A 12,088-nucleotide genomic window follows, 5' to 3' on the forward strand; every position below is an offset into this window, starting at 1 on the left:
AGCAAAGAGCATCCACACAGGGTTCCCATCATGGCTCAGTGGTAATGAACCTGACTAGTATCCATGAGGACACAGGCCAGGGGGCCTCGCTCAGTGGGTTAAAAGTCAGTGTAGGTCACAGACACAGCTCAGATCCTGTGTTGTTGCGGCTGTGGTGTAGGCCGGCAGCTGCAGCTCTGATTCTACCCCTACCCTGGGAACCTCCATACACCATGGGTCCCACCCTAAAAAGCAAAAAAAAAAAAAAAAAAAAAAAAGAAAAGAAAGAGCACCCATGTATAGAGCCCAGGATGTGCAAAGGCACTGAGGCAGGTTTGGAGTGGCAAGTCTTTATGATGATAAATTCCCTGGGACTCTAGAATAATTTTATCAGAGAGGCCCAGGCTGCTGTGGAAACGGCTTCCTTTGGCATCAGCACCAGGCTAGAAGCTCAGGCCTCTCAGGTGATTCCACTTCCCCTGTCTTCAGTTTGAGGAATTAATTTATAACCGAGGTCACCCAGGTCATTCTCCGCCCTCCCAAGCCATGTGCCAGGTTAAAGGCCTTTGACATGGTTAAAGCAAGCGGCATAAATCTTGAGCATTTCCTGTTTGGGAAACTGGGTGAGTGGTGCAGTGTCCAGAGGGCCCCGGGCAAGAGCGAACACAGCCAGCGGGACTTAGCTGTTGCCCGGATCCCCACTGGGTCTGACACAAGGCACTCTGGGTGAATGGGGACATTTTAGAAATGTTGACACTCCCAGGGGATGGGCCCGGCCCAGGGTGGAAGGCAATTTTAGATGCTCTGACTACTATTTTTGGAGCCTGGATCACTTTAGTTCACTACTGCTCTAAATGGTGAGCAGCCGATGAAGCCTGCAGGGAGCCCAAACTCTGTTTCCCAGCATGGCTCTGGCTCAGCCTGCCCAGAGTCTGCAGACCAGAGCCCACCCCACCCGCCCCACTCAGGGGTTTGTGCATCTCCTAGTTATATGCTGGTACACAGCGCCCAAAGCACCTGATACCAACTTCTCCAAAGAGAATCCTTCCCACATTAACACAAAGGGGTAAACCACCATCTTAGGATGTGATTCGAGGCGATTTCAGGGCTCTTGTGCAGCTTGGATTCTGGCTGAGTTAGGAGAATAGGGATCAGAGCAAGAGACGTCCAGAAACTTCACTGGCCTTTCCCTCTAGAGTTGGCCGAATCGGGCAGGGAGTCAACACTGCAGGGAACAGAGTCACTTTTCCCGTTGAGTTGAGAGTGCCTCACGTGCTGGTCAGCAGTAGAGGGGCCACAGGACAGGGGAGTGGGCGACACAGGATGGCTTCATTGGGTCTAGATCTGGATGGATGAAAGGAGAGAGGAACAGAATGGGTTCTGGGAACTTCATAGCTGAAAGGCCAGAGGAGCAGCGCTGGTGTGCTTGCGGTAGCTCAAGTTCCTCTCTGTTTCCAAGGCTAGTCCTTACTGAGGAAGGGGAAAGGGCACAGGCTCTCCCGAGGAAGAATCCTGTCCTTGAGCCTCGTTTCGTAGCGACGTTGGGGGACCGTCATTCCCATTTGTGCCTGTACTTGTAAAATTACAAGGTATAATTGAACATCCTTGATAGCAGAATTCTAAATGCCTCAGGTGAGAAATGGTGCACCCTGCAGATATGATTTGACTTTGGGGAATGGTGCATGCATTGCGTGTGGTCTGGAGGAATATGTGTGTTTGCACGCAGGTATGTCTGTGGGTGGGCATGTGCCCTGTGTACTTCTGGGGCATCAACAGCTGCGGAACCCCAGCTGTCAACTGTCCATGCCTGCGAGGGCTCTGTGATGGCTGTTTCTTATCGTGGAGCTCAGGGCTTGCTCTACCGGGCTCACTGGTGCACACAGAGCAAGGTTCTGTAGATGCTCCATAAACATCTGCTAAATGGAAGAATGAATGAGTGATCCGCACATGCAGCTTGCTGAGTTTCTCTTTCTTTGGGGCATAGTCTTGTCTCCCTGTCTTTATGTGTCTGTCTCCCTGAGCTCATGTCTCTTGTCCCTTCATCTCTTCCTCTTTCTTTTCATCTTTTTGTGGTCTCTTCCTCCTACATTTCTCCCCACGTAACCCCATGTGTACATATATTCCACCTCCTTTCTTCAACCTGTTTTCTTAAGTTACCTACACTCTGGAATTTGAGAGATAGAAAGAAACTGAGAAATCATCTTTTTTTTTTTTCCCCCGCTTTTTAGGGCCACACTCAGCATGTGGAAGTTCCCAGGCTAGGGGGCAAATCAGAGCTACAGCTGCTGGCCTATACCACAGCCACAGCAATGCGGGATCCAAGCCACATCTGTAACCTACACCACAGCTCATGGCAATGCCAGATTCTCAACCCACTGAGTGAGCCCAGGGATTGAACCCACAACCTCATGGCTCCTAGTTGGATTTGTTTCTGCTGTGCCACGCTGGGAACTCCAGAAATCATCTAACTTAAATTTATGATCCGCACATGCTTCTTGCTGAGTTTCTCTTTCTTTGGGGCATAGTCTTGTCTCCATGTCTCTAAGTGTCTGTCTCCCTGAATTCATGTCCCTTGTCCCTTCATCTCTTCCTCTTTCTATTCATCTTTTGTTGTTTCTTCCTCCTGCTTTTCTCCCCACATAACCCCATATGTACATATATTCCACCTCCTTTCTTCAACCTGTTTTCTTAAGTTACCTACTCTCTGGAATTTGAGAGATAGAAGGAAACATAGAAATCATCTAAGAAATCATCTAACTTAATTTCTACCCCTGAAGTTTGAAGAAACTGTGTCCAGAGAGCTCACAATGTAGTAAGGACCAAAAGTAATTTCCTTGTTGTTGTTTTTTTCTAGGCAAAATTTTGTTTTTGTTTTTGTCTCTTTGCCATTTCTAGGGCCGCTCCCGTGGCATAGGGAGATTCCCAGACTAGGGGTCGAATCAGAGCTGTAGCCACCGGCCTACACCAGAGCCACAGGAACACAGGATTGGAGCCGTGTCTGCAACCTACACCACAGCTCATGGCAATGCCAGATCCTTAACCCACTGAGCAAGGCCAGGGATCGAACCAGCAACCTCATTAACCACTGAGCCATGACAGGAACTCCAAAAGTTTTGTTTTTTAAACAGTTTTAAGACAGAATTCATATATCATAGGGTAGAATTCATATATTTTACATTTCACCCAATTAAAATGTACAGTTCAAAAAATAAATAAGGAGTTCCCCTGTGGCTCTGCGGGTTAAGAACCAGGCTATCCACAAGCATGCAGGTTAAGGATCCGGTGTTGCTACAAGCGGTGGCATAGTTCACAGATGTGACTCGGATCTGATGATGCTGTGGCTGTGGTGTAGGCCAGCAGCTGCAGCTCTAATTTAATCCTAGCCTGGGAACTTCCATATGCTGCAGGTGCAGCTCTAAAACTAAACTAAACTAAATAAAATACACAATGCAGTGTTTTTTAGTACATTCAGAATATTGTGCATCCATCACCACTATTTAATTTCGACATTTTTATCACCCAAAAAGAAAACTGTACCTATTAATAGTTACTCCCATTCCTTAGTATCCCTCCAGCCCTAAGCAACCACTGCTTTCTGTCTCTAAAGATTTCTCTATTCTTGACATTTCATATGAATGCAGTCATGCAATATAGTAATATATGGTCTTTTGTGACTGGCTTCTTCTTCTTCTTCTTTTTTTTTTTTTCAGGGTTGCACCCACAATATATAGTAGTTCCCAGTCTAGGGGTCAATTTGGAGCTGCTGCTGCTGGCTTACACCAAAGCCACAGCAACTCAAGATCCAAGCTATGTCTGTGACCTACACCACAACTCACATCAATGCTGGATCCTCACCCACTGAGCAAGGCCAGGGATCGAACATACATCCTTGAGAACACTAGTCAGGTTTGTTACTGCTGAGCCACAGTGGGAACTCCTGTCACTGGCTTCTTTCACTTAGCCTAAAATTTTCAAGGTTCATCCATATTTTAGCATGTATCAGTACTTTATTCCTTTTTATGGCTGAATACTATTCCATTGTATGGATAGACCATATTTTATTAATCTGTTTATTAGTTGGACATATGGTTTGTCTCCACATTTTGGCTATTATGAATAGTGCTGCTGTGAACATTGTGTACATGTTTTTGTGTGGATGTATGTTTTCATTTCTTTTGGGTATATCTGTAGGAGGGGAGTTGGCAGATCATATGAGAAATCTATGTTTAACCTTTAGAGGAACTGCTAATGTGTTTTCCAAAGTGGCTGTATCATTTTACATTTCTGTCAGCATGCATAACCATTCCAATTTCTCCACATCTTTGCCAAAACTTGTCCTTATCTGTCTCTTGTATTTTAGCCATCTTAATGACTATGGAGTGGTATTTCATTGCTGTTTTGGTTTGTACTCCCTGATGGTTAATGATATTGAGTATCTTTTCACATGTTTTTTGGTCATTTGTCTATCTTCTTTGGAGAAATGTATTTTGTCCATTTAAAAATTGTGTTTTGGAGTTCCACTGTGGTGCAACAGGATCAGCAGTGTCTCTGCAGCACCAGGACACAAGTTTGATCCCCTTTAACCCACTGGGTTAAAGGACCCAGTGTGGCTGTTGTAGATCACAACTGTAGCTCGGATCCGATCCCTCACCCGGGAACTCCATATGTCATGGGGCAGCCAAAAAGGAAGAAAATAAATAAAAAATTTAAAAATGTTGTCTTTTTATTATTGATTTGTTAGAGTTCTTTATATATTCTCAATACAAGTCCCTTATTATCTGCAAATATTTTTCCTATTCTCTTGGTTATATTTTCACTTTCTAGTTGTATCATTTGCAGTGCAAAAGTTTTTAGTTTTGATGAAGTCCAATTTACTTATTTTTTCTTTTGTTGCCTATGCTTTTGGTGCTGTATCTAAAAAGGTATTGACTAGCCCAAGAACTACATTTTCATCTAAGAGTTTTATAGTTTTAGCTCTTCCATTTAGGAATTTTATCCATTTTGAGTTAACTTTTTTGTATATGGTAGAAGGAAGGGGTCCAACTTTATTCTTTTGGATGTGGATATCCAGTTGTCTCAGAGCTCTTTTTTGAAAAGACCATTCTTTCTCCCATTGAATTATCTTGGCACCCTTGTTGAAATCAATTGGCTATATATGTAAAGATTTATTTATGGCCTCTCAATTCCATTCCATTGATCTATATGTCTATCCTTGTACAGTGTCCAGATTCATGCTATCTTACTGTAGTTTTATATATTTAAGTTTTGAAACTGAGAGGTGTGAATCACCCATTTTCCCTCTTTTCAAGATCATTTTGGTTATTCTTGGTCTATTGCATTTCCGTATGAAATTTAAGATCTGCTTGTCAATTTTTGCCAAAAAAGACAAATAGGATTTTGATAGGGATTGTGTTCAACATGTAGATAAATTTGGGGAATATTCCATCTTAATATTAAGTTTTCTGATCTATGAACATGGGATGGCATTCCATCTACTTAATCTTCTTTGATTTTTTTCAACAGTTTCATTGTTTTCAGAGTGTAAGTTTTTCATTTGTTTTGTTGAGTGTATTCCTAATTATTTTGTGCTTTTTGATGCTATTTTAAGTGGAATTGTTTTCTTAATTTCATTTTTGGATTGGTAACCGCTAGTGCATAGAAATATAGTTGAATTTTGTATATCAACCTTGTATCCTGCAACCTTACTGAACTTGTTTATTAGTTCTAGTAGATTTTTAGTGGATTCCTCAGGATTTTCTATACACAAGATTATGTAAATCATGATGGTTTTACTTCTTCAAAACTAGAATTCTTCAGGCCTACTCCAGAGCATTTTTATTTCATTAGAAGGTCCTAAAAGGAGCTTTGTGGATGGCTTAGAAAAATACTAAAACAATTATTCCCCCAAATTCGTTGACTCCAATTCCAAAGATTAGCATTTGAAAAAGAATTGAATTTAAACCTAATATGGCTAAGAAATTCTATCAATAGCCGTATTAGTTTGCTAGGGTTGCCATAACAAAATACCATAGCCTGAGTGGCTTAAACAACAGAAATTTATTTTCTCATAGTTTTGGGAAAGTCCGAGATCAAGGTGTCAGAAGGTCTGGTTTCTTCTGAGGTCTCTCTCCTTGGCACGCAGATGGCCACCTTCTTGCTTTGTCCTTATATGGCCTTTCCTCTGTGCCTGCACATCCCTCGTCTCTCTCCATGTGTCCAAATTTCCTTTTGTAAGGACGTGAGGCAGGTTGAATTAAGGGCTAACAGCTTCATTTTAGCAAAATCACCTCTTTTAAGACCCTATCTCTGATTACACTCACATCCTAAGGTCCTGGGTGCTGGGGCTTCAGTATAAGAATTTTTGGAGGACATAGTTCAGCCCATAGCAATAGCCTTATTGGTTTTCCTCTGAGAGATCTGATTTCTGGTTGGTTGCAACTAGCAAAGCCAGAATTAATTAATTAATTAATTAATTAATTTTTGGTTTTTTGGGCTGCACCCGTGGCATATGGAGATTCTCAGGCTAGGGGTCCAATCAGAGCTACAGCTGCCACCCTATACCACAGTTCACGGCAATGCCAGATCCTTAACGCATTGAGCAAGGCCAGGGATCAAACCCACAACCTCATGGTTCCTAGTCAGATTCGTTTCCTCTGCGCCATGATGGGAACTCCCAGAATTTATTTAAATAACCCATTCACGAGACCAGCAAATGACAGTGACCTGCAGCCACTGTCTCTAGTTCCTGAACTAAGGGATCCTCACCTGTGGTTTCTATGTTCCTTGAGCTCATTTTAGCCAGTCTATGCTAGAGCCACATGGAGGAGGGTCAGTGACCAGCCATCAGACTCAGGCATGCATATAATACCTAGAACCTCTATGTATACGACCTGCTTAAAAATAAAAGTAATTCCAGACCTTGCATAAACAGTATGGTGACATACTTGCATGAAGGGACCTTCTATGAAGTAGGATTTGAAGTTCTTAAATGGAAAGATTCCTGTAAAATGAACGTTAAAGTTCTTAAATGCAAAAGCTGACTCTAATTTTGCACTTTTTAAAGCAAAGAGTCAGCTTCGGACGCTCAAGATGCTAGCTATTTTTTTTTTCTTTAATTCTTACAATAGCCAAAAGCAAAATTAGTTAGGTCAATAGAAACCGAAAATCAAGATTCTCTCCAAGTCATCCCGGCTGAGGACACATCCCACCTCGGCTGGTAAAATTATCTCCCTCTTTCCTCTGCATGCTCTCTGCTCCTTTTTTCAGTCTTTTATTTTTAACTTTCTTATCCTCTGAGTGTTTTTATTGACATCTGGCCACAAACCCTTTTAGGAAGCATGCAGTTCTAAATCACCCACAGGGAAATCAATAGAAGCCAGTTCAATCCACAGTAAGACTGATTTACTCCCAGATAACTGGGATCCTACAGCTCAGAAGTTATGCCCATAGGGCTATCTGCAAGGAGAGTGAAGGGTAAGGAGGCATCGTGTTTGGAAAGACGAGGTGGGCTGCCAGCTCCCAGAAGCTCAGGGAAGAGATGGGCTTTGGCCTCCGTTCATGCTCTTCTCCTCTGGCCTCTGGGGACAGCTCTGTGTTTCCATTTCATCCAGCTCAGATTTTTTCCAACTACATCAGTGGCATTTTCTTATCTTCTAAGGATCTGCTTCAGACCTAAAGTATCTTCTTTGAGTCTCAAGAAAAGGCTGGAGGGATGAATTGCCGGATTTGCTGGGGTGGGGTCGGGGGAAGATGCTGGCAGAGTGTGTTTCTATAGCACAGAGGCCTGGAAGAGAAAAGAGGCTCTATCAAGCTATCTACTGTCAGGCCACTGCTTTCACTCTGCTCCAGGGAGTCAAAAGTCTGAACTTTATTGTACAGAAGCTGAAAGCTAGGCCCAGAGAAAGGCAAGACTGGCCCAAGGTCACAGAGTGGTATCGTAACGAGGTCACAAAGAAATGGCCTCAGCTTTGAAATCCTAGTTTTTCTCCCCAAAGGAGCTTTGCTCAGGAAATGCAAATTCATGGGTAGTCAGAACTGAAAAAAAAAAAAAAAAAAAGGTAAAACTACAGGGAAAAAAATACCGATTAGCTAGTCCATTTATTTTTTTATTTAGTTATTTTTTTGTCTTTTTAAGGCCACACCCACAGCATATGGAGGTTCCCCAGGCTAGGGGTTGAATCAGAGCTGTAGCTGGCAGCCTACACCACAGCTGCAGCAATGCCAGATCCGAGCCGTGTCTGTGACCTACACCACAGCTCACAGCAATGCTGGAAACTTAACCCACTGAGTGAGGCCAGGGATTGAACTCGCATCCTCATGGATGCTAGTCAGATTCATTTCTGCCGAACCACGACAGGGACTCCAGCTAGTCCATTTATTTAAAAGGAATACATCAAATTGTCTATTGTAAGGAGCATTCAACCGTTCAGATCAACTCTTTATGTCCTGTTGGATAATGGGAGTATACTAACCACTGAAAAGAGAATTTCCTAGAAAGGGCTATCCCTTTCCCTGCCAATATTCTACTGCAAGGCCGAGGGTGTTGGAGTTGGGTGGTGGGAAGCAATGAGACCGTCCATGTTGCCCTTGAGAGCAGGAGGGAGAATCAGGCTCAGAAGCAGGACTCAGATCCCTTGGAGGCCTGATTTTACTTCCCAGGTAGTCCTGGTTTTGTCAAGTTGTGCATCTTTGGCCCTCCAAGAAATCTTGTCTGTTCTCCCCTTAGTGGCTTTCAGGAGACATTTGTATTGAATTTGAGTTATATAATTATTCGATTGAGTTCAGCATTTACCAAACCCTATTTATATATGTAGCACTAGGGATACAAAGATGAGAAAGACTGGGTTTTGAAGGATGAATAGGAGTCTGCTGTGAAGTCCACTGAGTTGCTATCAGCTGAGTAGGGGAGATCAGTCTCAACATAAATAACCTTTCTGTGTTAGGGTAGGGTTGGCTAGCTTTTATATAAAAAAGCTAGCTAGTAAATATTTTAGGCTTTGTGAGTCTAATAGTATCCACTCTTTTAGTGCAAAAATAGCTGTAGGCAATGTATAAATGAATGGCTATGTCTGTGTTTCAGTAAAACTTTATTTATAAGTAGAGTCAGTGGGTCAGATTTGGCCCATAGGCCAAATAGTTTGCTGAGCCCTGTGTTTGAGGAATGTCATAATATGGGATATTGATATTACTAAGGATAATAACGAAAGCTGCCATTCAGATAGCTTACTCTATGCCATCCCCTTACATGACACTGTATACACATTTTATGTATATATGCATCCTTATCTTTCACAACAACTTGTGGAGACTCTGAGATTCAAGAGTCAAAGTCGCAGAGCTAGGAAGTGCAGTTCAAGATAAAATCCAACCCTGTTTGGCTCTACAGTATATGTTGCCAACTAAACAATTAAAAATTCTGATGGGAAATGGGCAGAGGGGTTAATCTGGTGAAGGTTGTGTCAGGGCTCTTAAAACATGAGGAATATGGAGACAGATGCCAGATGTGGGCCTTCGAGGCAGAAGGAGTGGCACAGAGATTTGGAAGTTCAGGGAATATTCTGGAAACTGGGGCAATATGTGTGGATTGGGGGGGGTGGGGCAGGGGACATCTTGATGGTAGAGGCTGGGGAAGAAACGAGAGGTGGGTAAGCTCAGGGCAAAAAGTCTGGCCTGGGTGCCAAGGAACCTGGACTTTATTATGGATCAGGGTTTCTCCAGCTCTGGTTCTTAGATATGCTTCACCAGAATTGCCTGAGGGACTACTAACCGTGTAGATTCCCAGGGCCCCAACACCAGATATTTTTCATTTGGTAGATCTGGGATGGGTCTGAGAATATGCATCTTATCAAGCACTGCAGATGATTCTGGTAAACATTCCCAAGTCAAGGATTGGTGCATGGAAAGCCATTGAAGTGATTTTAATCAAGGGAGACATTTAACCAAGGCTAGGTTTTAGGAAGACCACTTCCACTTGGAAGATGGATTACTTCTTTAGTGAACCAACCCTCCTGGGGGTCCATTTCCTGGGGCATTTATTAGCTTCCCTCACCTGCAAGTGCAGATAAGAAGTTTCCAAAAGCTTCAGAATTTCTTGGGAGTTCCCATCATGGCTCAGTGGAAACAAATCTGACCGACCTTGCTCAGTGGGTTAGGGATCCAACATTGCCGTGAGCTCTGGTGTAGGCTGAAGATGTGGCTGGGATCTGGCATTGCTGTGGCTGTGGCGTAGGCTGGCAGCTACAAGTTCCGATTTGACCCCTAGCCTGGGAACCTCCATATGCTGTGGGTGTGGGGCCCCCCCAAAAAAAAGAATTTCCAGAAGCTTTTTTTTTTTTTTTTGCTGTTTAGAGTCACACTTGTGGACCCAGCCACATGTAACCCACGGCTTGAGTCAACACCAGATCCTGAACCCACTGAGTGAGGCCAGGGATCGAACCTGCATCCTCATGGATACTAGTCAGGTTCTTAACCTACTGAGCCACAACAGGAACTCCACCAGAAGTCTTAAGAACAACTCAACTTAAACCCTAGATTGAACTCTATGCTGTTTACCAAAGAGTTAACTTAAGGAGAAATATTATACATACAACAAACTGCAATTTAGCAGACAGAACATTTGTGAATCTGATGTTAAAGATATCTTCTCCAGAGTGAATCAGTGAATACTTAGCCAGAAAAATCTCTCCTGGTCCTGTGTTGGTGTTTCTTTTATGCCACCACTGCTCCTGGGTTCTCTTTGGCCCTAGAAGCCTCATTATGGTGTGTTGAACAGAATCCTGGGTTTGGAGCCAGACTACCCTGAACTCAACCTCTGTTTACAGTGCTTAGTCATTGTAGTGCCTGGAGCAAATTACTCAGCCTTTCTCAGCTTCTCATCTGTAGAATGGGAATCATAGTACCAGGCAGGGCTGTTGTAAGGACTGAATAAGATAAAAGCATGTAAGGAGCCGGACAGAGTACCTGGTCCAAGAAATATAGGTTCTGTTCTGCTGATGCCTCAGAATTGTTTCCACGCACTTGCCATCTTTCAACTGGGGGAAGATGACAACTGTCCCGGAGAGGGAGTCTCTATGGTTATTTCCAGTCTCAGACCATAAAGCAGCTGTGGTTGCTCATGCCTCTTCAAGTAGCAGCACACTGAAAGTCAAATGCCTCAGGCCACCAGAGTTTGCTGTTGGGACAGCCTTTTCCAAGTGCCTGCTTTTTTTTTTTTTGGTCTTTTGTCTTTTTAGGGCCGCACCCAAGGCATATGGAGGTTCCCAGGCAAGGGGTCTAATTGGAGCTACTGCCGCCGGTCTACGCCACATCCATAGCAAGGCAGGATCTGAACTGCATCTGTGACATACACCACAAGCTCAGGGCAACGCTGGATCCTTCACCCACTGAGCGAGGGCAGGGATGGAACCCATGTCCTCATGGATGCTCGTCCAGTTCGTTAACTGCTGAGCCATGACGGGAACTCCCCAAGCTCCTGCTTTTGCCCTCCCCATCCCCAGCCTCCCAGGCCTTTTTACATCACCGTTTACCTTGTTCCCAAGCTGCGCTTAAACACTCAAGTCCTGGAGCTATTTGCATAGATCTGAACACCAAGGGAATTGCTCCATTTTACTTTGGCATATGGCTTCCTGTGGCCACAGCCTCTGCCCAAGGAGCATCTTTTGAGTTGACCAAACTGCAAATGCAGTGCCTTTGCGTGGGGGGGGGGGCACACTTGCTGCATATGGAGATTCCCAAGCTAGGGGTCAAATTGGAGCTGTAGCCGCTGGCCTACACTACAGCCACAGCCATGCAGGATGCAAGCCACATCTGCTGCCTGCACCACAGCTCACAGCAATGCCAGATCCTCAACCCACTGAGCGAGGCCAGGGCTCAAACCTGCATCCTCATGGATGCTAGTCAGATTTGTTTCCCCTGAGCCACGACGGGAACTCTACAAGTGCAGTTCTATTCAGATTCCTGGGTGAAAAAAAGATCCCAGCCGAGATCCACGACTGCTCTTGTCCCTCTCCAGGCCTCGGCAGACAAGGTGTGAGCTTCCTCCTGGTCCTGTCAACTGGAGTCCTCACCCAAAACTCTGGGGCTGGGGTCCAGGACAGAGAGCGGCGATCAT

The 12,088-nt window shown here is 44.1% G+C and overlaps 1 protein-coding gene across 47 annotated transcripts in view; it reads left to right on the plus strand.

Moving 5' to 3' along the window:
• Window positions 1–12,088, plus strand: part of IRAG1 (inositol 1,4,5-triphosphate receptor associated 1) — a 184,979-nt gene that overhangs the window by 61,134 nt on the left and 111,757 nt on the right. The gene's annotated exons all lie outside the window — the stretch shown is intronic.

This window comes from Sus scrofa, chromosome 2 (genome assembly GCF_054392235.1).
Source record: "Sus scrofa isolate SSC_HxYL_T2T_F1_AM1 chromosome 2, Sscrofa_HxYL_maternal_Yorkshire_Landrace_v2.0, whole genome shotgun sequence".
In the NCBI taxonomy this organism is placed as follows: domain Eukaryota; kingdom Metazoa; phylum Chordata; class Mammalia; order Artiodactyla; family Suidae; genus Sus; species Sus scrofa.